This window comes from Manis javanica, chromosome 14 (assembly GCF_040802235.1).
Source record: "Manis javanica isolate MJ-LG chromosome 14, MJ_LKY, whole genome shotgun sequence".
NCBI classification, from domain to species: Eukaryota; Metazoa; Chordata; class Mammalia; order Pholidota; family Manidae; genus Manis; species Manis javanica.
The window spans coordinates 24,227,208-24,254,323 of NC_133169.1; positions in this window are offsets into that span (position 1 = coordinate 24,227,208).

Sequence of the window (27,116 nt, forward strand, 5' to 3'; positions counted from 1 at the left end):
AATTCAGCTAAATTTGGAATTAAACTTTTCAAAAGTCTTCCAAATTAATCTGTTATTATTTCTGACCTGGTTATTATAAAACCCATAGAAATAAATTAATTTCAAAGATTTACGTGCTATGTTTAAATGAATTGAGAGGGAAATGATATTTCTTGAAGCATGATGAAAAAGCATCTTTAGTTTCTGATGAAGACTTAATTGTTCAAGCTGCCTGCAAGCAAGAAATAACTCAGCAGTAGTTTTCAAAATCTGATCTTTGGGAACCTAGGGATTCTTCCCCAAGAGCTGTTCTTTTTATATTTTTAATATTGATTACAGAAGAAAATGGTATCATATGTACATTTGTTGAGAGAGGTGATAGCTGTCATTAGAGTCTCAAAAGAATTGAAGACCTGGAGAAGGTCAAGAGCCCCTATTCTAGATCATAAATGGAAATGAAAGAGATGTGAATGTCTCCGTGGTTCATTATCCGATTATCCAACTAAAAATCCAACCTGCCCAGCTGATGCTGGCACACCTTCAGAATTAGTGCGTGCCCTCTGCCCAGAGCCTCCACTTCTGTCCCTGGGGGATTCAGGCATTTATAAAGAAATCATTTTCATGCAACTTCGTGCAACTCTTGGTCTGAATTCCAGCACCTAGTTTCAACACTTGGTCCAAACTGGACTGCCAGGTCTTCACCACAAGGCTAAACTTGCCCTCATTCTCACCCTTCAAACATGGGCAGGCAGGTGCCATGCCCTTTCCTCTCCCTGATTACTTTTGCTTAGAAAAGACCCTCACAGGAGTATAATGCACTCTGTGTGTTACCGCCCTCCCTACTGGCTTACTGGCGGCCCTTCTGGCCCAATTTTCCCTAGTGTCCCTTTTGTTTTACATGCATCCATACAACCTAAAATTTAATTTGTTTTAACAAATATGGTTATGAGCCTGGCATTTTACCATTTTAGGTATTGAAACTTGATATTTTTCCCAAACTCTTCACTTCCTAGACACCAAATAAACAAATGAATGAATGAACACAACTTAAAAGAGCTTGAGGGTTTAAGGTCAGCAAAGAGGACTCTAGATAATAAAGAACGGGCCATTTTATTCTCTCATCCCCCCAAGTCAAAAAATGGAATAGTTAAAAGGTAATTTGGAGAGTCAGATTCAGGTTGGAAAAAGGAACTGAGGAGTCTCAGAATCAAATAAGAAAAAGACTTTCCATGACTCATAAAAAAAAAAATTTAGAAATTTCTTACAAGGCATTTCTACCTGTTGCCCCCAACACACACACACACACACACACACACACATTCACCTTACCACCACTACTGTCACTTCCATAACAGAACACAATACTGAAGAGCTTAAATGTTACCTGTTTTTGTGAGTTAAAACAATGTTTTAGCTGAGGAATAAAAAAATAAAATATTGACAAAGTATGTGGGCAACAAATAACAGTAGCATGCCTTTAAGACTCTGAAATAAAACTTCTGGCAATAATAATACTGTCTCCTAGGAAAAAAAGTATTTTAATTAAAAATTAATATACCCTCAAGGTTCCTTTCAACTGCATCTTAATCAAACTACTCATTCTTCTTTTCCATTTTTGGGTGGATTTTTCCCCTCCTTTCCGTTTCTCTGGTATTACAACAATTTGAGGACTATGTCAAGTCTGTGAGCACTTCTTGGTTCATGTAATTCTGCCTTACATGTTTTTTCCTACAGTCAAAAAGTGATTCGTGAGCATGTTTTTTCTTCTGACATTGTTTTACTAATGAGTTAAATCGTTTAGTTGGCTCTGGTGGCAAAGTATGTTCCACATCAGAAATCTCAGCCCCTGTTCAGAGGCCAGAGCGTACTGAGGATGCCAAAGCGCACGGTGGCCAGAGCCTCCTGGGGCCTCCAGGAAAGAGGCTGGTAGCCCCAGAAACTTACTGCAACATCTCCTCATCTGCCACCACCTTTGTTATGACTCAACCAAACAATTTCTATAATATAAGCTTGTGTGCCTTTAATTAATTTTGAATAGGTCATATAGTCATATGGCAAAGAAATTCAAAAGCTACAAAGGGACCTAAGTCTTGTCCCCAGCCACCCAGAGCCCCTGCCTCAGAAGCAACCAATGTTCTGTGTTTCTTCACAGATATATTTTATACATATGGAAGTGAATACATATTTTTTACAGAAACAGTAGCATTGTAAGCACACTCTCTTGTACCTTCTTTTAAAGCATTTAACTATTAGGTATCTGTGCCACTAAATAGGAGAAGTTGTAGAGGGTGGCATCCTGAAAACCACATAAAGAAAGTGTTTCAGGGAGGAGGATGTGCTCAGCTGTGCAAAATGCTTCAGTTAGATCAGGATTGAGAACTGACTACTCTGTTTGGCAAAAAGGGAGCCATTTATTACTTAGTAAGAACTGTTACTAGGGAACAATACCTGATTGAAGCGGATTCAAGAGAGAATGAAAGAAAGGAAGTGTAGACAGTTCTGTGAGACAGATTTGCCTAGACAATTTCTATGGATCTTTGCTGTAAAGGGGAACAGAACCATGAGGCTGCAGCTGTGGTCATGCGGGTTTTTTTTAAGATGGAGAAATTACAGCCTGCTAGTATAAAACCAGAAGTGATCCTTTATGGCAGGAAAATTGAATGATGGAGGATAAAAAAGAGACAATTACAGGAGTATTAGCCTTAAGCAGGTGAGGGGAAGGGACTCAGGGCGACTTAAGGAGGGGTTGGCCTGTGACAGGCATGCAGATGGCTCCTCTGGGGCCAGTGACAGGAGGGAAAAAGCAGAGGGTGAAGGCACAGTGCAGGAAGATGGTAGGTGTGCAGCGGGGCCACGTGGGAGTCGTCTGGCACTTGCTTCTAAATTTTCACTTTAAAAAGCAGTGAGGTGGGGTAAGAAAGTGTTTGAGGGGATGGTGAAAATAACCGGGGCTTGGTGTTTCGGTAGAAGTGTACAGTCAGAGTAAGATGGCCCCCAGCATTTCCTGTCTCTCAGTATAGGCTCTTTTGAGTGTGGGCAGGGCTCCTGGATGTGATGGCAGGTGACTCCCAGGATTGCCAGGACATCATGTTATGTGGCAAAGGTGAAGAGATTTTGCAGGTTCCTAATCAGCTGACTTAGAGTTCTTCAAAAGGGGAGTATCCCGGGCTGCCTGACTCATCAGGGGAGCCTTCAGAACAGGGGTAGGCCTTCTTAGAGATGCTCTCCTGCTGGCCTTCAAGAGGAAAGCCACTGTGAGTTCCACAGCTGCAAGAAATAAATTCTGTGTGACTTTGGAAGGGGACTCCATGCCTCAGGTGAGGTCGCAGGGCTGGCTGACACCATGGCTGCTTGCGGAGCTGTAAGCCCAGAGGACAGGACTTGTACCCCTGACCCCCAGAATCTGTGTGATGCCAAATAGGTACTGTTATGAGCCGCTAAGTCTGTGGTAATTTGTTATTGCAGAATACGAAACTAATATGGAAAGGTGATGGAGTGAAGGGTGTAGAAGAAGACTGTAATCATAATGAGCGATTATAGAAAGTAATCTGAGCAGGAGGGAACCGGGAACATGAGAAAGGTAAGGTGCAGTGAAAGAATGGGAGCATCGATAAATTACTCTTTAAATATAGTTGAGTGTCTAAAATGGGCTGTGTACCAAGCTAGGGGGGCTCCAAGGGAATGTGTGGTCTAATTGGTAGGGGAAGAGCTGTCTGAACATGATATTGCGGTAATCCTTACCAGTGTGGACAGCAGGCCCCATGTAGCTGAGGAGATGTCCTGCCCCCCAGTGTGGTTTACAGCCACGAAAGATGGGGGTGTGGGCAGTGACGTTTCCCCAAAGCTGGGAGTCATATGCCAAGGCACTGGCCAGAATCAGGTTTGCTAGTCCTCCCTGAAGGGCCTCAACTCAGACCCAGAGCCACAGAAAGCACGGCTGTTTGAGTTGACGCTCCTACCCTAAGGACAGTTTGTGTAACCTGCAGGAGAGGAGGCGTCCCTGGCAAAGTGCCTGAGGAAAGAGACTGGAGGGCATTTCCAAAAAACCCAGGGAAAAAGAGGTATCAGGCAGAGTTGGAAAGAGAATCCATATATTTGGAGAGAGCAAAGCAAACATCTCTACGTCAAAGGCCAGGACAGGGCAAGAATAATGTTCCAAGACCCCTATTTAAGAGATGAGCCTTCAAAGTAATTTCAAATGCCACCAGATCTTCAGAAATGCCCTCAAGTTGAAATGAATCACTAGCTCCATTGTGCACTTCTTTTTCCTTTGAGCCCAGCTCTTCCCATGGGCAGTTTTAAAACACTGCAACTCTCTCTAATAGCATGAAAGGGTGTCAGAATTTTCAAAGCAAAATTGTATTTAATTCAAATAGCAAAACTATCCCATTTACAGCCCTTATGAGAAGCTGAAAAAGAAAATTTCAAGAGGCTGTCATAACACCAAAAAGGTTAGAAATCCCTTGCTCAAAATTTTAGTTAATCAATGCATAATGAAGTTTCCAATCTGACCACTGTGCAGTTGTTTGCATACTGTAATTTGGGATTTTATTTCATTTCATTATAATGGGAATAATGCAAAGCAGGCAGGGTATTTTAGTAAATAGTATCTCCCTAGCGGAACCAAAGTACCATCTTTCATTAAACTTGCTGATGCCATTCCAGAACTATGCCTTACACAAGTATTAAAAAAAACCCATTTAGTATTTGTTTTCTACCATTGACTGGTCTTCTCTATCTATAGAACCCATGATTACAAGGAACAGAACAGAAAAGATACCAGGAATAAGAAAAAAATTCAGCAGCTGCATGGTCTGTGTTGTGCCCCGTTTTCTTGAGTCCCCCGTGTGGAGCCGCAGTCACCAGGCTCAGTCGCGAGATGCAAGAGCAAAGCAGGTCTTTATTGCTGGTTCGAAGGAGGGTCTCAGTGGCCCATCAGAACACAGGACTCGGTCTGAGACCCTGAACAAAGTTCCCTTTTTTGCTTTTATACTTTTGGAACAGTTAGGGGCTTTCCAAGGGGGATGGTTTATTGTGACCTTAGCTGATTGGCTGAGGAGGGTCAGGGTCTTGTTGCACAGGTTGCTGGGCATGGTTTCCGTGGGAATACGTGTGGCTTGAGTGGGAAACTTCTTACTCAAGATGGAGGACACAGGACAAAATGGAGGCAGGAGTCATGTAGGGGACATAGTTATTCAAGATGGAAGACACAAAATGGAGGCAGGGGTCCCACAGTCTGTCTGCTCTAAAGTGTTGTTTCTGAGCAATCATTATGTAGCTCCAAGGGGAAGGGTGTTACCTGCCTGGGCAAGTCTTCTGTGAAAACAGTGAAACCAAAATAAGTCAAGGGAAAGGAGAGGTTGGAAGAAAGGCTTCTATTCCCTATAGTTGCTGGCCAGCCTCAGCAAGTCAAATAACCAAAATAAGTCAAGGGAAAGGAGAGGTTAGAAGAAAGGCTTCTATTCCCTACGGTTGCTGGCCAGGCTCAGCACCATCCATGTCCTCCAGCCATGGCTTGCGCTCCATCCATTCCCTCTGGCCACGGCTCCATCCACCTCCTCTAGCCAGAGCTCCGTCTGTCTCCTCCAGCCACAGCTCTGTCCATCTCCTCTGGTCACAGCGCATTCTCCTCTGGTTTTTTTTACCCAGTCCCCACTAGCAAAACCCGCTCTGGGCTGCATTTCTCTGCAGCGACGGCAGGCCCTCTACACCCTGCCCGCCCCTTCCGGGAAGAACTCCACTGGGGGCTCCCTGGTGACTGGCAGACTCCAGACCAGGTAAGTACCAGGAATGGAGGAGAGGAGAGAATGGCCGTTTTCTCTGTACCCCTTGCCCGGGACCCACTGGAGGCTCTGCAGTGGTAGAAACCTATTGATACATAAATGAACTAAGGCTAAGCAGGAGATTCTGGGCATTCTGTCATTTACCCCACACAAAAGAACTCTGAAGTAATTTATCAATACAATATTAAGTACAACTATCATTTTAGGGAGTTTTCTATGAGCCCTTTGTGTCTGTATGTTGTCTTTAAACATGAAAACAAGACTCAGAAGGAGACATTTTGGCCAAGGGGACCCCAGCCAGCTGCATTCGTGAAGACCTTCCCTTGGCCACCAGGACACCAGCCCCCGCGGTTTTCTCCCACCCCTCTGGCAGTTCTTCTCAGTCTCCTTGGCCAGATCCCCTTCTGTCCCAGACTCTGATGTGCAAGGGCTCAGACTTTCAACCTACACCCTGTGCTGGGATAAGCTGACCCACGCCTGTGGCTAGAACACTAACTTTATAGGGACAAATACGTCGAGCTCTGACATCTCCTCTGAGCTCCAAACCAAATTTCCTGAATGATTTTTTTAATTTAAATAAAATAAAGCCATGCCTCTGTTTATACCTTTCAAAGACTTCCGGTCCTATAAGCATAAAATCCAAACTCCTCAGGGGGCGTCCCACACGCACCCGTGTCATCTCCCATCCCTGGTCCCCTCACCTGTGCCACTTCAGCTGCACTGGCTTTCTGGGAAAATCCCATCCCCTGTGGGACCCCCACCGGATGTGTCCTTCTATCTGCCTGCAAGTGCCTCCTGCCAATCTGCCCGGTGGCTCCTCATCATCATTATAGCCTCCGCCAAACACCCTCCTGTCGTGAGTCCCAGGCCGGCTCTGGAATAGATCCTCTCCCCCACTCCCAGTCACACTCTCTATCCCCTTGATGTATTTTATTTCTCAACAGAATTTTTCATTATCTCAAAATATTTTTTGTTTATATTTCTCCATTATAAGGCAAATTTCCTGATGGCAGGGGCTTTGTGATATTCCATGCTCTACCTTCCAGGTAAAATAATACCTGATAATAAACATTTGTTGTATAGCATTTACTTTAGAGATAAGAAATTAAAGGTTTTAATTATCACGAATTTAGTGACTTAAAAAAAGTGGTCCTTGTCAGCAGAGCTGGGCTCCCCCTGCAGGGAGGTCCAGGGAGAACTGGTCGCCTCGCCTTCTTCAGCTTCCAGAGGGGCGGCGTTGTGGGGCTCGTGGCCCTTCCTCCATCTTCAAAGCCCATCATTCCAAAGTCTGCTCCTATGGACACAGTTTCCTTTTTCTGAGTCTGATTCTTCCTATGTCCTCCTTATAAGGACCCTGTGTTAACACTGAGCCCACTTGGATAATCCAGAATATTCTCTCCATCTCAAAATCCTTAATTACATCTGTAATGAAAGAAAAAATCCCTTTTGCTGTATAAGGCAACATATTCACACATTCCAAGGATTAGGATATGGATATCCCTGGGGAGAAGGGATTATTATTCTGTCTACCACACATGTTTAACTTTCTCAAGATCAATTAGCTAGTAATTTTTTAACTTGAGGCTTTTTTACTCCATTGTGAAAATTCTATGGTTTATGCTGTCCTTTCAGCCAAGACATACCACCACCCATCCAGCCCTGGCAAAGCTCAGGAGGAGGATTCTGGGCCTGGAGTGTTTCTGAGGCGCCAAAGAAGAAGTCCCAGTATTGTGGCGATGCTGGCAGCTTGGGTGTTCTCTTCCCAGGCTCTCTGCACCATCCAGGCACTTTCACAACATGTTACAAACAATTCCTACCTCAGAAAAGAGTTCACTGTGCAGAGTCTGCTCTGAATGTCCAAGCGACACACACTGTCAAGGAAGAAGCTCGGATTTTGTGGAAGGGAATTACTCATAGGACTCTGAACTCTGTGAAAGAACAAGAATACTCATAGCACCATTTTCTGAGTACCACTTCCTAGTATATATGTATGTTCATTATCTCATGTAATTGTTACTACAACCTCAAATGATAGGTATTATCATGTTTGCTGATAAAGAAATTGATGTTTATAGGTATTGAGTGAACTACCATATTAGCTCTAAGTGAAGAGAAGGGATTCAAAGCCCAGATCCTTTCCTATAAAACCTAAGCACCTTCCAGGGCGGAGGAGAGATTTCCTGCTGAACTCTTCATTCACTGCCAATAACTAGAGGGGAAAAAAACTGAACTGCAGGGAACTAGAATTTCTTTCTGGAATATTTTCTTGGGAACCTCAAAGGCAAGACAGCAGCTTGTGCAGACTTTGGAAATTACAGAATTCTGTACCCCTTGTGTGGGTTATAGTGCCCAGAACATTATATATACCTAGTAAATACTTGGAGAAGGTTACTGAATAAATTCAGATACAAATCCGCAACTTTTCCAAGAGGATGAGATATTCTTCATTTCTCCTATACAATCATATGGATTTAGCTAGTGAAAGAGGATAGCCCCCCTCACTATGCCAATAGCAGGACTCCTAAACAGAGCAGGGAAAGGATTCTCCTCATTGCAGTGTTCCACGCCCTGACGTGAATGGGAGTTTTTAAAATTAGTTGTAAGTTGGTACCCATTAATGCACATATTTACATTAAACTTTGTATCCTTTAGCCCTTACCAGCTTATTCTCTAAGCCTCTCCCCTAACCACTCTTCACTTATTTATTTATACATTGAGTTAACATACACTGAGTCTGAATTCCAGGGATATGAGATGATTAGGAATCAGTCCCTGCTCTAAAGAGAGCAAAACCAGTAATAAGAAAAAGGTATATAAAGTATGATAGGGGCTATACACATTTACCATGTATAGTGAAAACCTCAAAAACACAATGACAGGCCATCCTGCCCAAAGCAATCTACAGATTCAATGCAATCCCCATCAAATTACCAACAGCATTCTTCAACGAACTGGAACAAATAGTTCAAAAAGTCATATGGAACCACGAAAGACCCCGAATAGCCAAAGCAATCCTGACAAGGAAGAATAAAGGGGGGGGAGATCTCTCTCCCGAACTTCAAGCTCTACTACAAAGCCACAGTAAGCAAGACAAGTTGGTACTGGCACAAGAACAGAGCCACAGACCAGTGGAACAGACTAGAGACTCCAGACATTAATCCAAACATATATGGTCAATTAATACATGATAAAGGAACCATGGACATTCAATGGGGAAATGACAGCCTCTTCAACAGTTGGTGTTGGCAAAACTAGACAGCTACATGTAAGAGAATGAAACTGGATCACTGTCTAACCCCATACACAAAAGTAAATTCAAAATGGATCAAAGGCCTGAATGTAAGTCATGAAACCATTAAACTCATAGGAAAAAACATAGGCAAAAATCTCTTGGACATAAACATGAGCGACTTCTTCATGAACATATCTCCCCGGGCAAGGGAAACAAAAGCAAAAATGAACAAGCTGAAAGCTTCTGTACAGCAAAGGACACTATCAATAGAACAAAAAGGCATCCTACAGTATGGGAGAATATATTCATAAATGACAGATCTGATAAAGGGTTGACATCCAAAATATATAAAGAGCTCACACACCTCAACAAACAAAAAGCAAATAATCCAATTAAAAAATGGGCAGAGGAGCTGAACAGACAGTTCTCCAAAGAAGAAATTCAGATGGCCAACAGACATATGAAAAGATGCTCCACATCGCTAGTCATCAGAGAAATGTAAATTAAAACTACAATGAGATATCATCTCACACCAGTAAGGATTGCCACCAACCAAAAGACAAACAACAACAAAAAATGTTGGTGAGGTTGCGGAGAAAGGGGAACCCTCCTACACTGCTGGTGGAAATGTAAATTACTTCAACCATTGTGGAAAGCAGTATGGAGGTTCCTCAAAAAACTCAAAACAGAAATACCATTTGACCCAGGAATTCCACTTCTAGGAAATTTACCCTAAGAATTCAGCAGCCCAGTTTGAAAAAGACAAATGCACCCCTATGTTGTCGCAGCACTATGTACAATAACCAAGAAATGGAAGCAACCTAAGTGTCCATCAGTAGATGAATGGATAAAGAAGATGTGGTACATATTATACACAATGGAATATTATTCAGCCATAAGAAGAAAACAAATCCTACCATTTGCAACAACATGGATGGAGCTAGAGGGTATTATGCTCAGTGAAATAAACCAGGCAGAGAAAGACAAGTACTAAATGATTTCACTCATCTGTGGAGTATAAGAACAAAGAAAAAACTGAAGGAACAAAACAGCAGCAGAATCACAGAACCCAAGAATGGACTAACAGTTGCCAAAGGGAAAGGAACTGGGGAGGATGAGAGGGAAGGGAGGGATAAGGGCGGGGAAGAAGAAAGGGGGCCTTATGATTAGCATGTATAATCTGGGGGGAGGCACGGGGAGGACTGTGTGACACAGAGAAGACAAGTAGTGACTCTACAGTATCCTACTACACTGATGGACAGTGACTGTAATGGGGTTTGTGGGGGGGACTTGGTAAAGGGGGGAGCCTAGTAAACATAATGTTCCTCATGTAATTGTAGATTAATGACACCAAAAAAAACAAAAAAAACAAAATGACAGATTTCTGCCTAGTAGAGGGAGCAGGGAGATCAGAAAAGGATTCAGAGAAATGAAGCTTTAAAGACTGCTAAGGTGCTCCCAAATTTAGAGAAAAGAGTGGAAGATACATGGAGAAAGAAGGATGTTTTTAGTTTAATGACTGCTTTTCATTGTGAAGAAATAGTCATCAGTCAAGAACACACAACGAGCATTTATTGGTGCCTTCCGCTTCTGCAGTTTGCATGTGTTTGGCCTTAGCTGCAGGTCTCACTGCCAGGCTCTACCTGCTTCTAGACGAGCACGCTGCAGAATTTCTTCTTCAGCAGCCTCTGTACTGCAGCTGAGTGAAGTCTCCATTTCCTATGTCCAGCCAAAGAGTAGATGAGCTCCCCCACTCTCACTTCTTCACCTTCCTGTTGCAGCCTCCATTTCCTTCCTCCTAATGCCTCCTCCACATCCCGCCTCCACTTCATCTCTTCAGTTGTAACCAGCCAAGTAGCTGATGTGTACCTAGCTGCCATCTCTCATGTGAGCTAATAGAACTAATTGAGGCAGTGTTGGAAAAGCAAGCAGAGGTTTGATCCATCATTAAACTTAAAGAAAACACTGAGTCTCTGGGAGTTTTGTATGTGTGTCTTTCCTATAATCATAAACCTCAGAGATGAGAGTGTGAAATAAATAATTAGGGGGTAAGTTTTTGTCCTTGAACCTTGCACATTTTCCCCCATCGTGTATTTATTTTGTGCCCATCACTTAATCTACACAAAGAGAAATCAACATGGAAAATCTTCTATGAAAAAACACATCAGCCAATAATTAAAATTTTGACTTGATATACTTTTACATCAGCATTACAAGCTTATCCAGGGATAAATATCTTGGAAATACAGTATTTCCAAGTCTAAATGTCAAGGCAGTTCAAAAATAGCCCACTGGAGTGTTTCCCTCAAGCAAAGCAAATTCCCCTCCAAGTCCAACATGTCAGGGGTGTGCAAAGTTGAAAACAAGGGCGAGTCACTCTACAGTAAAGCCCAAAATATTGACAGGCCTGTAAAAAAATTATTATTGGCCATGAATTATGAGATTCTATTTTCAGCACTTTCCTCCCAAATAATGGGACTTTCTGCATTAACAAAGAGCTATCCGGGATAGTCATCAAGAAGTAAATATCATGAGCAAAGACATACAAAAATAGAAGTATAGTTTTAAAAACATCAATCTAAAAAAAAGTTCAAGATACTTGTATTTCACTCCAACCCACGCTTAGGTTTTCCTTTCTTTCTTTTCCTACTCTCAAACTTTCATGTATCTCTAAGCACCATGGTTTCACTTCTCTTTAAACACCAACATTGTCCCTTAGAGTCAGAAAGGATCCTAAATGTCACTTAATCGAACCTTTTCATTTCACACGTGACAAGTTGGCAAATTGTATGTAGCACCTGCTCCCCAAGAAGCGATGTACCAGGGGTGTAGGAGATACACTAATATGAAAAATGCACCATTTTTTGAATTATTGAACAAAAATAATTTCATTTTGGCCTTTAAAAAGTTTTATATTTATTTGAGGAGACTGAAAGTATATACATCTAGGATCAAGCAAATAATGATTAACTACAAAAAGACTGATTCAAACCAAGTGCAATACATAGACTGAAGGAAGTTATTTTGACTGATGGAATGCTAGAAGTTAATAGGATTTGTACTAAATATGAAGAATGGATATAAGTCCAATAAAAAATTATTTTCCATCATAGTGCTGGTAAAGATTCATTAATAGTAAAGAACATGTATGTCCCAGGAACTGTGAAATCTGATTTGATAGAAGCAATGGAAGATGTCCCTGAAGATGGGACATAGGATCAGACCAGGTAGAAAAGTCTAATTATTTTGTCACTGTTTTTTACAGCCTTTTGTATGAATTGGAAATTTTAATTGGAAAAAGAATAAAGAAGAAATATTATATATATATGAAAGCATTTGAGTCAAAAACTGGTTGACTGAGTTGTCTGGGGTCCTACATTGGGATTAAGTCCTCCTACTATTGAGAGTTTGGCAGTAAGGATGCTTCTGGCTGCAAGTAGATAACCTCAACTTCAACAAATCAGTCAATTTATCTCATAAAAAAGAAGCTCTGAGGTAGGTGCTTCCAGGATGTGTTAATTCTGTGGGTTATCAAATTCATCAGCGAACCTTGTATTTTCCATTTTTCTCCACTCTTCCATCTTTGCCATGTTGGGCTGGACAGACCTTCTTGTCACAAGGTGGCCTCTGCAGTTCCTGGAATCACTGCAGGTACCACCGCATTCAAAATAATTAGAGAGACTATTTCATCCCTGGGTCCCTTTTTAGATTGAAGAGATCCTTCCCAGAAGCTTCCCAGGAGCTAGATCTGGCTAGAACTAGATCATATACTAACCCCTCAGCCAACCTTTGACAAGGGAACAGTATTACTAAAATGGACTGGGATTTCACCCTTGAATCAGAGGGACAGAAGTGAATATCCAAATAAAGTCAGGGCTTTTCTATTGAGGAAAAAAAGAGACTGGCTTTTGGGCAGGGAACTCATCCTGTTAAGTACCCACAGCTATTCCCCAAAGCCTGTTTCTTGGAGATGGTAGAGTAAAGGCCCTCCTCTCCATTCAGAACAAAGGATGGAGAGGATGAAGGCTGGGAGTTCCTCTAGGCAGCAGCAGGCTTGTTTAATGAACAACGGTATGGGGCTAGGGCAGTGATAACTTCATATCCTACTGAAATCACTAGGCAGGCAGGCAGGACATGAGGAGAGGAGCAGAGGGAGGAGGTAGTTTAAGGTTCCAAGTGGAGGCTAAAAGTCTTTAGAAAAGACATTTGGAGGTAAAGCAGGCTCTTCTTCGCATCTTGGTATTGGGTAGGAGAGCCATCACCTCACTAAACAGCCTTAGGTGCCAGGAGGCTGGGTCCTTCACAATTGCCAGTCATATAATGCTCAATATACATATTTAAATAATTTCTCAAATCATTTTATTATTTTCTCAATTACTTTATTTCATAACATGATGTCAGAATTCTTAATACCTCAGTAAAGGTAATGTTTTGGTTAAGGTAACTCTCACGTCCTGCGTCAAGGACATACAATCAGGGCACCCAAACCGATTCTCATAATCATATGTTGTCACATTGTCATTTCAGTAAGGAAATGATGATGATGTTCTGAGAAACCACATCTTGGTGTGTTTTTTTTTCAGTCACTGCTTTTTACCTTATGATAAGAGGGAATTCAACACAAAAACAGAATGAGTCACCCCATTGCCACCACTTCTCTTTCATTTCCCTTCCTGTTTTCCCACTAGGGGTTGCATGTAAGGTTGCTCCTGGATTCATTAGATTCTCAAATCAGTCTTAAATAAAAGTATTGATGAAATGTTTTGTCCTTCATTCAACAACTATTTATTCCAGACACTGTGCCAGAGAACTAAAACATGCAAATAAGATACAGCCATCTAGTCTAACCAGGCAGCTATAAAAAAATATAAAATAAGAGCATATATATTGACATGGAAAGATACAATAAGCATTGTTTACCTTGCTGTGTGTGTATATATACCCATCAAGATATTTTTTAATTCATTCTTTTTATAAATACATAGACACATGTCCGGGTGGAGCATTTTAAGTAAACAAACCCTTGAGGTAGCCATTCTGTCTTCTCAGGGTTAGTGGAATGGTACAGATAGTCATCAGAACAGCTGAATTCATGCCAGTGAGAGAATAAATCTCTATACTACTTCCTTTTACCTATACAAGCCAGTGCAAACAAGTCTTGCCTAAGAAAGATTATAATTTCAAAATGTAGAGTACCTTTGCCTAGTGCATTTATTTTAACTTTCCAGCAATGTACATAATTTGCATATAAAAGTCTAAAAGGATAGTTTCTATCTTCAAGGAGCTCTACTAAAAGAGAATTTATCAATAATACATTGCCATACAATACTATAGGGAGTATTCAAGGAGTATATATATATATATATATATATATATATATATATATATACATGTAGAATTTAGTATATATTCATGAGAGCACAGGGAAGAAGCCACTAGCTCTGCTTGGAGGTATTTGGCTTCCTCTGAGATTTGGCTATTGAATTACATTTTAAACCAGTTTCTCAGACCAGAACACCATATGTTAAAGCACAAAGGAGCCTGGTAATACAGGAGTGGACCACAGGTGGGTGTATACAGAGACCCACATAGGGAGGGGAGAATAAGTGATAGGAAGAAGAGACTATAACAGTAGCTGGTAACCAGATAATGAAAATACAAGCTATCTTCAAAAGTGCAGACTTCATCCTAAAATGGGGAAGAGTCACTGGAGATTATACTTTCTTTTAACAGAAAAGAAAACACAATTTTAAAACTTTTTAAATTAAATTTTTTGTAATCATAGAACAAAGGAGACAGAGAATTAATTTTTCTAATAACCTGAAGGTTTAGATCCTTTAGACTAATTCTCTCAGATTAGAACAGTATGTTAAAAATGGGTCCCAGATTGGTGTCAGCCAGTAATAAGTTTTCTACCATCCTAAGAAGCAATAAAAGAAATATGTATAATGCAGTGGATTTTGCATATAACTAAATCTATTCAGTATTTTTTATTTCTAGCTGATGTCTACATTAGCAAAACAAAAAACTGACAATTCTATGTTGGTACTTTCTAATTTGTCTTTAGTTTCTCATCCATGAAAACAAAGCTTAAATTTATCATACTGGACTAGTTTCACCAGACACTGAAAATAGCCAGAAAAAGGAATTAATAAGTTGGGCAAAAGCACAAGAAAAACAAGAGCAAAATCAGTGTTAGAGGAAATTCCAGTGGTCTAGGAGAAAGTGTGAATGTGAAAAAGGAACTACATTTAATAACAAATGAAGCATTTAAGGTTGGAGTAAATCTTGTATATTAAGAGAGACACAGTATATCCTCTTTTAAACTTTTGATGCCAAGTATCTAATTTACACATATTTTTAGGAGAATCATTTGGGGCCTGAAATATAAGACTCATGTATAAATGTCTTTTCTTTATGAGATATGTGTTTTCTGCATAGCTCGCTATAAGGAAAATTACACAAGCGAATCTTCATTCCCCATTTGTTTAATGCTGGAAAACTTCTCTCAGTAAGCGGTGTTGACAGTTCTAGCAAGGAAAGAATTAGTATCATGTCCTGGCTTGTGGAATGCAGAGGAAATGCAGGATATTTGCTGACAGTTTCATCTTAATGATTCACTTTTCCATTGTATGATCTTTTTTCAGGGCTGTTCTTGTCTTTGTCCTGTAGTCAGTTCACTTGCAGGCACTTTCTCCTAATTTCTTTCTAGAGTTGTTGTATGCTCCCTGCCACAGGTTTACAAACTTCTTGAGGTCAGTTACCTCATCTTCTGTTTGAATCCCTGTAGGGCACAGAGGCCCACAGACTTTTTTAAGTGTGTTTATCTACTTCTTCCCCCAAGAGCAATAAAGAAAATGACCTTACCTCCATAATCCTCGGTGCTGATTTATAGACTGAGGTATCCCGTAGGCGGTTTTAATTTCAATCCTATCAATCAATTGTGTTTTGGCAGAATATCTCAAAGTTAAACACCATAAAGCTAGATTTAATGTTAACTTATTGCTATATAAATGGAAATCTCCTTTTCATATTTCACTTTTTATTTGTTTTAGATCATAATAAAAATTAAGCCCATCTGCCTCTACCATATGCATGGTATGTTTAGTTAGAGACAAGAAGAATAGAAAGTAGAAGGGTAGATTTGAAGGCGGGTTTGAAAATAACAAACACAGATACTCAAATCAGATTTTGCCTTTTAAAGAGCAAACATTTATGCTAGTGAGCTGTATTTATGCTATGTTAGTGGAAAACACTAAATTTTTTGTTTCCTTATAAATAATTAAAGAGGAGGATAAAACTTAAAGCTGCACATGAAGGTTATAGAAATAATGTTTTGCCAGGTAAGAAAATATTTTGATGGTATGTCACTATTTTATTTTCTTCTCAGTAATTATTTTTAACATACAAATAATTTTTAAAAATATTTTTACCATCAATGGTTTAAAATTCCATAAGTAATTTTACTAAAATATATAAATCTCTCCTTATTTCCTGTTATTTTTTTTCTACTCCTTTACCTAAAAATAATGACAATAATAGTTGTGTGTATTCTTCCTCTTCAGGGTATATTTAAAACACTAATGATTAATCCAATTTCTCTATAAGTCAGAGTATGTATCAGAAAGATCCATTAATTAAGCATAGAGGCTTATTATAACAATAATATAAATAATGTAATAAAATAATAAAATTATTAATAATACCATTTAGTGAGTACTTACCATGTTAACAGGCACTGAAAGACACACATAAAAATATGTGTGTATTTGTACATACATAAATACAGACATATACAATTTTGTTTATTCTTTATAATGACATGATGAGGCAGGTGTTTTTAATGTCCTATATTACAGGGAAGGAAAATGAGACATATTGAATGGAGATCTTGGTTAGTAGTAGCAAAGCTAGAAATGAAATCCAGGTCTGTGTCTAACTCTTGAAATCCAGACAGAATAATTATTAAACATTTGGGCATACTGGTAGTCCTACAAATCATGATCACTCAACTCAAAATGACACTCAGTCCTGCCTGATAACCTTAACTATAAATTCTCTAGTGTGAAAACACTCCCATTCTTTGCAAAAACCATCTCATACTTCCTCAATGCCTGACACATAGAAACCACTTGATAAATATGTTTAATAATAATAACAATAATAGCAAGGACTTAGATAACACTTCCCATACTCCAGGTACTTTTCGAAACTATATATTTTAACTCATTTAATTCTCACAACAAACCTGTGAGGTACTTACTGTTGCTGTTTCCATTTTACAGATGAGTAAACTGATGCACAAAGTTGTGAATAAACTTGTCTTGTATCACATGAGTAGCAAGTGACAGAATTAGATTTCAAGCCCAGGAAGTCTTGTTCCATGGTTCCATAGTCAATAGCCTAAATAAATAGACGAATGAACCTGAATGATTTTTGTCAACATAAATTGTATTATTGTCTTGAGTTAAACCCTTCAGGGACTCCTCATTATACAGAGGATAAAAATATTACTTCTTAGCCCAGGCTGTAAAGTCTTGCCCCATCTCTTTATCTCTTGCCTTACATTAAAGCCCCTCACTCTCTTCATTCTGATACAACATCTTTGATTCAATATTTTAGTTCCAATTTGGGCCCTTCACAAATGCTGTTCCTTCTCCCTGGAAGCTCATCTCTATTCTCAACTAGTGAAGTCCTACTCATTCAAGACTTCTTGTGAGAGAGCTTCTCTGATATGCCAACGTAACTCAGATGTACACTCATTACATAATTCAATAACATTATTAAAAATTTCAAATTGTGTGTCAGTGTGTGTGTAGATCTGACAGTCTTTCTCTTTCATTACCCCATAATTTGATGAGGAAAGAGACAAAAAGTTTTTTTCTCTATATATGGCCTGTACTAGGTACTTGACAAAGGCTATTGAAAGAATGAATGAATGAGCAGCTCAATCAAAAGCACTATTCACAACAAATTCTCCTAACATTGTTATGTGCTTGCATATGGTTGCCAATTGCCAGATACACCCACCCAGCACTAACTTACACACCAGTACCCACTGAAAGAATGTCTGCCATGTTTTTGAGGAGCTGAGATTGAATATGGTTATCAAAGATGTAATGAAAATAAAGGCAGATCTATCTCCTTACTCACGATGTAAAATATAGTTAACTACAGTTTTATCTGCTAAACTTGCAACAGCTCAACCCCTCTTTTTGAGAAAGATCTCCATATCACAAGACTCTGCTATAGGTTTGAGCAAGAGACCATGTCGGGCCAATCGGTATCTCCTGCACCCCCAGCAACAGTGAGTCGCTCAGAGATGAGCACAAGGCTGCCGTTGGCCAGAGCCCCCCATGTAACTGTCACGTTAGTTCAAATAAGGTGCAATTCCTCTTTGCCTCTGGAGTCACACTGTGGGAATATGTACATTTAAGGCTACTTAATGGCCATAGTTCCAAGTCATATGGAGAAGACATCCCTACACTACAAGAAAAAAAGACCCAAGTTACTAACATAAACAAATAGATTAAAAAACAGACAAAAACCTCTAGTATCATTTAAGCCCTTATACCCAACAATAGCTGAACTCAGCTGTATTCCAGACATCCCAGGTATGTGAGTGAACAAACACTTCTTTCCAATTAAAGTTGATTTGAGAAGACTTTTCTGTTACTTGCAGCCATGTGCCCTGACTTACACATCATTCCAACTCACTAACATTCCTAATACTTGAAAGCACAAGGCCTTGAAGAGGGCTATTCTAAGATTTACAGATAACTTAAGGTTATTGGTTTGGCTCAAGCTTACTCATAGTGTATAAAAATAGAAAATACATAAACATAAAATCATACCAGCCATACAAAGTCAGGGAAAGAGGAACAACTGTGAGGAAGGAAGCAAAGAGGGAGGAGCTGCTCCTTCCAAAGTCACTTCTGTCCTCACTGCCACTGCGGGCTGCTGCTATCACACGGGTGGGTATCCCAGGAAACACCAGCCATGCTCCCTGCACGCCCTCGTGAGAATCAGACAGAGCAAGCCCAGCTTCCCTGAGAGGCGTGTCGCTCAAGGCACTGCTATTGGTTTCAACCTAGATCTGGGCTATCACTATTTAAAACTTCGAGAACACATAATCCTACTGTAGTCTGACTCTTGGTACTCTTACAACAGTTGAAATCTCACACCTGTTTGCGTGATAAAATTGACTTGGGGTTGTCCACCAACACTGTGACCCTTGCTGTCCCTGTGTCCCTCAGGGCCTTACGAGAGAAGGGCAAGCCAACACAGAGAGAACAAAGAATTTAAATGAGCTTCTAAATCGATTTAACTCGTAGCCTAAGCAAGTCTGAAAGCTCAGTGTGGGCCCATCTACAGTTGTGTGCTTTTTGACAGAATTCGATGTTGTTTTTTAATATTTTTTATTCCAGGAGCTTGGTTTTCTCAAGGGGAAGGATTCAGGTCCCTTTAATTACTAACATTTAGGAAACATTTACTGTAAGGCAAGTGCTCTGCTTCTTGTTTGAAATATTTTAGTCTTTTTAATAGTCTTATTGTCTCCATTTTGCTCATGAGAAGACAGAGATGTTTGATTCTTCCTGCAAATCCACAGTGATGTAACCACAGCTTTCTCTACTATTGGCTGTACCTCTCTGCCTTTTCAGACACTCAGTACTGCCTACCAACCTCAGGTATCTTCAGTCAGCTCTCTCTGCTATTTTGTACAGCAGCAATGTTAAATCTTTGTTGTTCTGCATGAAATCCCTATCCTACACTCAGTGATTTTGTTCTACTTTCTGAAAGATTCCTCAACTTTATCTTCCATTTCTTTTGTAGATTTTTTAATAAACATCTTTAATTTCCAAGAGCTGTCTTTTGTTCTCTGAATTTCCTTTTGTATGGCATCTTTAATCTCTCCTGTGAGGATACTTACTAGAAATTATTTGTGTTTCTCTTTCTTTCCTTGCACTGTATCTATTTCCTGGACATTTTCTTTGTTCTCCTCTGGCATTGGGGTGTCACCTCACAAGTGTGGTGATTCTTGTTCATATTTGCCTATAAGGCCAGGTGGAGGTTTTGTTAACATCGATGAAATTTTTCCACTGACTCAGTTTGCTTTAGGATCATAACTCAGTGCACAAGCCATTATACTGAGGTCCCTAAATGACACCATTTGGAGGTCATTTGTTGAGGGGATACTGTTTAATTTATTTAGAGAAGAAACTTCTGATCTCCTAACAGAGGATTAGAGGAAATTGTGCCAGCATTATACACACTGGAGCACCTGACTACTTCACACATAGATTTCCATCCCCGTGACACGAATGCTCGTCTGCTGAACTTTGCACCTCAGCCCTGGCACTCTCTGGATTCTGGATCCAGTTTTCTCCTTTCCCTTTCTTTCCTGAGACTCTAGGCTGCAGCTGCCCAGCTACATCAGTGAAAACTCGATTCACCTTTCTTTTCCTTTCCTTTCCTCTCCGTTTCTTTCTTTTTTTCTTCCTTTCTGTTCATTATTCCTCTTTTCTTTCTTTCATTCCCCTTGTTGCTGCCACCACTCTTACAACTACAAAATATGAAAAAATGGTCACAATGAAAACGGTAATCATTATAAATTTAAAAACTTCTATTCGCTTTCCATCTTTGAGAATTTAGTTGAACTCTCACCTTCCTGTGACACGTCTTTCATTCTCTCCCGTAAATCTGCATGAATTTATTCTTTTGTAGTCATGTCATTACAAGGTCGGGGGAGAAGTGGTGACTGCTGGCTTCGAACAGAAGTCTCACACCTGTCCTCACCAGTGCTTGTCTGGGGGACCGCATTCTGTCCGTGACGCCCTGACTGACCTGCCTCCTTTTTGATCATTTCTTCTCTAACACTCCAAAACACATCTTCCTTCAGCTCCCAGTCTCACAAACCTGCTTTTCCCATATTCCTTATCTTAAATGGTTGCCACCAGCATCCAGCCAGTTGCCTAAGCCAGATATTTGTGTATCTTCCCCAGGGTTCCAGCTCCCCTCTTATATACAATCATCAATTCTTTTTTTATTCTATTCTCTTCTATATGCTATCTTCCCAGCCAATCTAATTCTATCTATCCTCACTATGCTCATTAGGCAACAGACATAATCAGTCCTGTGCCTTGAATCTTATTCTCTAGAAAGCCTTCCCTGAAATTTCTCCCCCAAAGTCGTTCCCTGCTTTCACATTCTTGTTGAGCTCTGTGCTCCTTGTTCATAGCGCCCATCATAATCGTGAACCAACAATTCATTACGTTTGTTGTGTGTCCCTCAAACAATGTAAGCTCACTGAGGGAAGAGACACTCGTAATATCTGTTGGATGAAGGAAGGGGTAGACCCGTCTTAAAGTCATTTCCACACTGCCACCAGCCTAATCTTTCTAAAGCACAAGCAGAGTCACGTCATTCCACTGCATAAAGGTCTTTGATGGGCTCTCACTGACTTTAGCAATTAACCTCATGCCTGAACATTAGCATGGAATGCAAAATTCTTGTGGCCTGGCCTGCTTACCTCTCTGGCTTCATCTTTTATGACTGGCTCTAGATCACTGCTCTCCCTCAACTTTACTGCAGATAAATTAATATTTCCAAAACTAAAAAAGAGGGAAAAAAGCAGCCATTTAATACTTTATCATGCTCACATTTTTTTTAATTATTAAAAGAACAGTCTTATTGAAAATAAGCACCCAGAGAAAATTCCATAACAGGAGTGATATACATTGAACTCATCAAGTTACATACATTAAATATATACAGATTTTTGAAAAAGGATAATGGGAATAAATCCAAATATCTCATTAACCACACACAAAAAGCCCATGCTTGCTACAGGCAGATTTAGAAGGTGGTGCCCTTGGAAAGAGGCCCAAACCTCAAGGCAGAGGGGGAAGGACTGATGGTGACTCTAAGGTAACCACTCTGGGACAGGCCGGGACAGTTTAGATTTCTTACCTGCTTTTCCTTTGAACTAGAAGTCACATTTAGAAAGTTTTTTTCTCATCCTCCACTATAATTTCCATTAGTCACCCCAACCCATCAGTAAAAATCTCATGAAGCTGAGCGGTCTTACGTGTGGTCGATGTGGAGAATAGTGGGTGGGGCAGTAAAGCGAGGTGGTACAACTTTCTCCTTCTGGGCTCACAGGAATGCAGCTGCTCTCTCTCAGAACTGGTTCAGGGGGTGACTCGCAAGGAGGAGAAATTTGGAGATGGTGGGTAGGAGAATATGATTTGGAGAGCAATTAATTGCTGGACAGAAATCTGAGAATGGATAGAAAACATCCTCCTTTTTAACCCTAATACACCAGCATAAGAGGACTTTTAAGGATTAGAAAACACGCACGCCTGAGTTACAGCAGTTATGTTGAATGATCTACAGTGTGACATCATCCAGGTTCTGAGTAAGGGTTCTCGTGATCACATTTAAACAGTTTGGATAATGGAACTGTCTCTGGGCTCAGAGAACCTTCTTTTGTTTGTCTTGAGCTATTCTGTCAAGATTTTGTTTGAGATGTTTTCACCTTTCTTCAAGGCCCCGCGCAGATGGGTTCTTTCTCACTAGCCCTGGGAATGACCGTGTGGTGCTCTGGGCTCCTCTCGGTGGAATGAGCTTACTCACCCGCTGTGCACGTTTGAGTCACTGCCTTCTCTAAGCAGAATTAGCCATCTTGATCTGAGCTTTTGGTTCTCTCTAGTTTGTTATGACAATGAGACATGTTTTAAAGGTTCTCTGGCAAAAGACAATGTTTCTGCCTGAAGTTCAAAATGAAATTATATCTGATACTTCATAGCCTCATTAAATGTCCTTCAGGGCAGGGTGCTGTGGTGTACTCAATTCCGTGGAAGGAGCCACTCCCCCCCAGCTCCCGGCAGTGTTGACCACTCATGGCTCACAGTTGGGAACCTCTCTAGAAACTGCCCTCAGCTAAGAGAGCTACCTTAACCAAGTTTAGGTCTCCCCTCCACCCAGATCAGCCTGTATGCAATGACAGGTCAAAGTAGACATAAAAAGGCCTAGCCCCCTTGCCTTAATTTGGGACAGCTCTGAAGGCCACTCCAGCTCCAGAACTCCTGTAAGGTGGGTTGAGATGTGTTATGATCACATGGCTGACCGACTTCTCCCTCTGCCTCCCTCCCTTTCTTATAAACCTTCTGCATGCAGCTGCCCATCTCAGAGTCTGTACCAATCTAATGACTAAAACCACGAAGGCTTAAAGATCACTTCACTTCTAAGATCTTATGAGTTACAGTAGATCTATTAAAATGTGGAAACAAATTAATAATTGAGGATCAATTCTGCCACCATGACATAATTGTCTAATTCATGTTTGATTCTTCCTCCAAATTATTGATCATTGTACATTTAGCAATTTGTATCTATTGACGCATGGCTCTTTTAATAGTGAATCTATAGGGAAAATATGAATTAGATGAATCATACTACCTGATTTAAACTTTATTCAGTTCTGATTTAATTTGTCCTAATTTTAGTACAAAACATTTCTAGATAATTATTAAAAGCTTGTCCATAACTTGCCTTTGTTTTTAGTTTCAAAACTTTAACTTCAGTGTTAAACATGAAGACTTTTTTAAAATTTTCAAGAGAAATATCTTTAAGCACACCTATGATTTTGTCTGTTGAGCATCCCTTCCTTTGGGAAGCTCCCCATCCCTACAACTTGTGGTCCTGATGGGCTGTCAGTCATGACACTGCCCAACCGGCAGGCTGGGCAGTGAGAGAGCTCTATCTCCTTGGTACAGTGGTCAAAATGTGAGTTTGTAGCCTAAATAGGTCTAAGCAGATTGATAGGCATATATGTTAGGGGAGGAAAAGGATATATCTATAGCCTTAGAGCTCCCATAGCACCTTTAAGTGTGCACACCAAGATTTTGTCAACAGAATGAAGCCAATATTACAGAGGGAAGCAAAGTTGAAAGATTATCATTCGAGTCCCTGGTTACAGACAGGGGGTCCAGCCTGTCTTTTGGACTTCCCAGTTTTATAAGGTAATATTTTTCTATTTTACTTGACTAGTGTAAGTTGGGTTTCTGCCACTTATAAAGACACCTAACATTCAGTTTTACATCACCACCTTTATATTCACAATCATCCCTCTGAATTCCAACATCTTTTCTTCTAAGAACAAAGGCAAGGCTCACTATATTCCACATTCAGCTAGACTTTCTCCAATCTTTTCCCACCTTCCCGTAGCTACTTTCTTAGGTAGCCATAACACCTGGTACTTTAAGACAGCCGGTACTTAAATTTATCCATAAGGCACACTTTACAATTTTGCAGCAAACATTTCCCATTTTCTGACATAGACTGGTTTCTATTCAAGAGACTTCAGTCCTGGTGTGCTAAATATCCTTTCACTGAATAATTCGTATGTGTGAAGATGAGCTTTTGGACTGTGAAACTGCAGCCAAAGAACTGTGGTTTCCCTGATGGCCATTTCCTCACATTGCTGACATATTGCTTAGGAGAAAATAGCCTCTATAGTGCTAAATCTGCAAACCTAAATCTGTTGAGGCAGCACATAACACATGCTTCATTAGGCTACTGAAGGAAAGTCATAGAACAATTAATTTTGGAGACCTGTCATTCAAGTGCCTAATAAGCATCCAAAAGACACTGTAGGCTGGCTTTTTATGTTGTTTTAAATATGTCCCAAGAATCATGGTGACAAGATGAGCTCATCAAGAAATGATTATTGCAACTCCAGAGTAAAATTATTCCACAACTGAAAAGCTCGTGACTTGGGATAAAAAACTACTTTAAGTTGATGTTCAGCTCATCTGTTAACTGTTGACATTTTGACAGGTGCTCAAGAGGCATGAATGTGGAGGCTCAGAGAGAAACACAGCAGAATATACACAGTCGGTGTCTCTTTGGCAGTCACTAGGAGAGCTTTGTAACTTACTTGATTTGTACCCTATTTGCATAAGCAATTCTCAGTTACAGAATCACAGGATGTTCAAATCACGAAGCACATAATAGATTATCTAGTATAATTCCTTGAAATTGAGGCTCAGGAAGATAAAATGATTCACTTAAAATTTCACAGCTTAGTGAATGACACAGCCAAGAGCAGATCCCAGTTTCTTTACAGTCTGCCTGGAGCCACCTCACTACTCCTGTAAACTGCTGCTTCACCATAACCCTTAGATTTGCTCCAGCCTCTAGCTGGGATTTCGTGACAAGAGCACTAGATCTAGGGTTTGAGAACTTAGATTGAAGTCATGGCCATGACAATTTCTAGATTTGTGATCTCAGTCAAATCATATGAACTTTCTGCTCCATTTTCTTCATCTTCATCTTTTCCTCTATTTGATTGGGCTCTATAAAAATTAGATAAAGTGACTCAAAAAGCACTTTGTAAACTATAAGTCATTTTGCAGATACAAGGTATAATATTTATAACCAAACTGTAACAGTGACTAAAAGACAAAAATAGAGCCTAATAATCATCAATAAAATTTCAGAACCTGTCTTGGCATAGCATTGAGCTAATTTCCTACACAGATTTTTCCCAAAGAGAGAATACCTATCTGCAAGGGGTTTACATTGCAAAGAAAAACAAAGGAACAAATGGATGTGCAACCTATTTGGTTATGTAAATCAGAGTATTTTGCCTATTAAACAAAGATCTGATGGATTTGGGAGACTGTCACTTAGGATGTCAGCCTTTGCTGGGCTGCTGGGAAGCTCTGACTCAGTGTCTGAAAACAATAGAGGGGAGGCGACTCCAGCAGCTGTGGGCTCGGCTCCCCCGCAGCTCTCCCAGATCCGATCCCCCTTCAGCTGGCGGCAAGGCAGTTGCTGCATTTTCAGGCATCACCTCCCAATAAAATCAAGTCGTTGAAAAGGTCAGTCCCATCGGCGTTGCCTAAACTACAGATGCTTTTCCAGTGGCCCCCAGCAGACCTCTCCTCATATCTCTTTGGTCTGAAATGGATACCATGGAACTACTACTATAAATGGTTCAGTATAATGAGAATATATCTGCCTGAGTTACTGATGGAGCCAACTTTTCCTTAAGCTTAGGTTGTACGGTAGAGGGGTGGATATTGAGCGACTTGGAAAGACAAGACACAGAGGATCCTGATGCCCCATATTGTCACTGTTCTCGTCACTAGTCTTGCCTCCCAGGCGGCAATTACCGGTGATGGCCGTGGTAGGGGCAGAGAGGCAATTGCTTTTGATACCAGTTCAGTCTCCAGCTGTTCTAGGACAGAGGGGAGTACCTGGATATTAAATCTATTTGAGTTTTGTCAGCATTGTTTCTCCTTTGCATGGGACCTTGCTGTTGTGGTGTTAGAGTGAAAAGCCATGCTTGGAAAACAGAAGAGCAACTTATACATGCTTAGGATGAGTTTAATGGAAAAAACATATTTTCAGGAATCTAGAAAAAAGCAGCATCCAGTTTGGAAGACTGAGGAAAATAATCATCTGAGACAGAGAAAATGGCATCAGATGGACCCAAAAATGACATAGAAAGTGTAAGTGAACACATGAGGAAACCCGAGCAAAAGTGGAAGATCAAAGAACAAGGCTCCGACAGCTCAGTCGGAGAATGGAAGTCACTCACACTCAAAACAAGTTTAAAGAGACACACTTGCGAGTCAGATGCGGGCCTGGAGCTGCCAATCTCACTGTTTATAGAGGAGTTGATACCTGAAGATTTGAAAATCTTTTTAGTATTCATATGGGTCGTATAAAAAGTGTTTCTAAATTCTTATCCCCCAAAATTTTATGCTTTTAAGATAGATTCTCAAGTGAAACAGCTCATGTTCCTCAATAAGTAAGGCTCTTTAATGCTCAGGAAATTTAATCATCTTGTTCATTTCTATTCAAGTGGTGCTGGACCTACCAGGAATTTAATATGTTCTATCCAGTGTATCAAAGATGGTGCTTTAAATCTTTCCTTTAAGCTCTCTGAAGTGTATGTGCCAGCCTTATTCAAAGAAGCAAGAGTGATTTCCTATTTCACAGATGGTTTTATTTTACAGCCATAGTGGTAATAGCTCTCCTGCTGTTTGACTTTGTAATCTTATTTCTCCTCACCCTATTCTCACCCCCAACTCAAATTACCATAAAAGAAA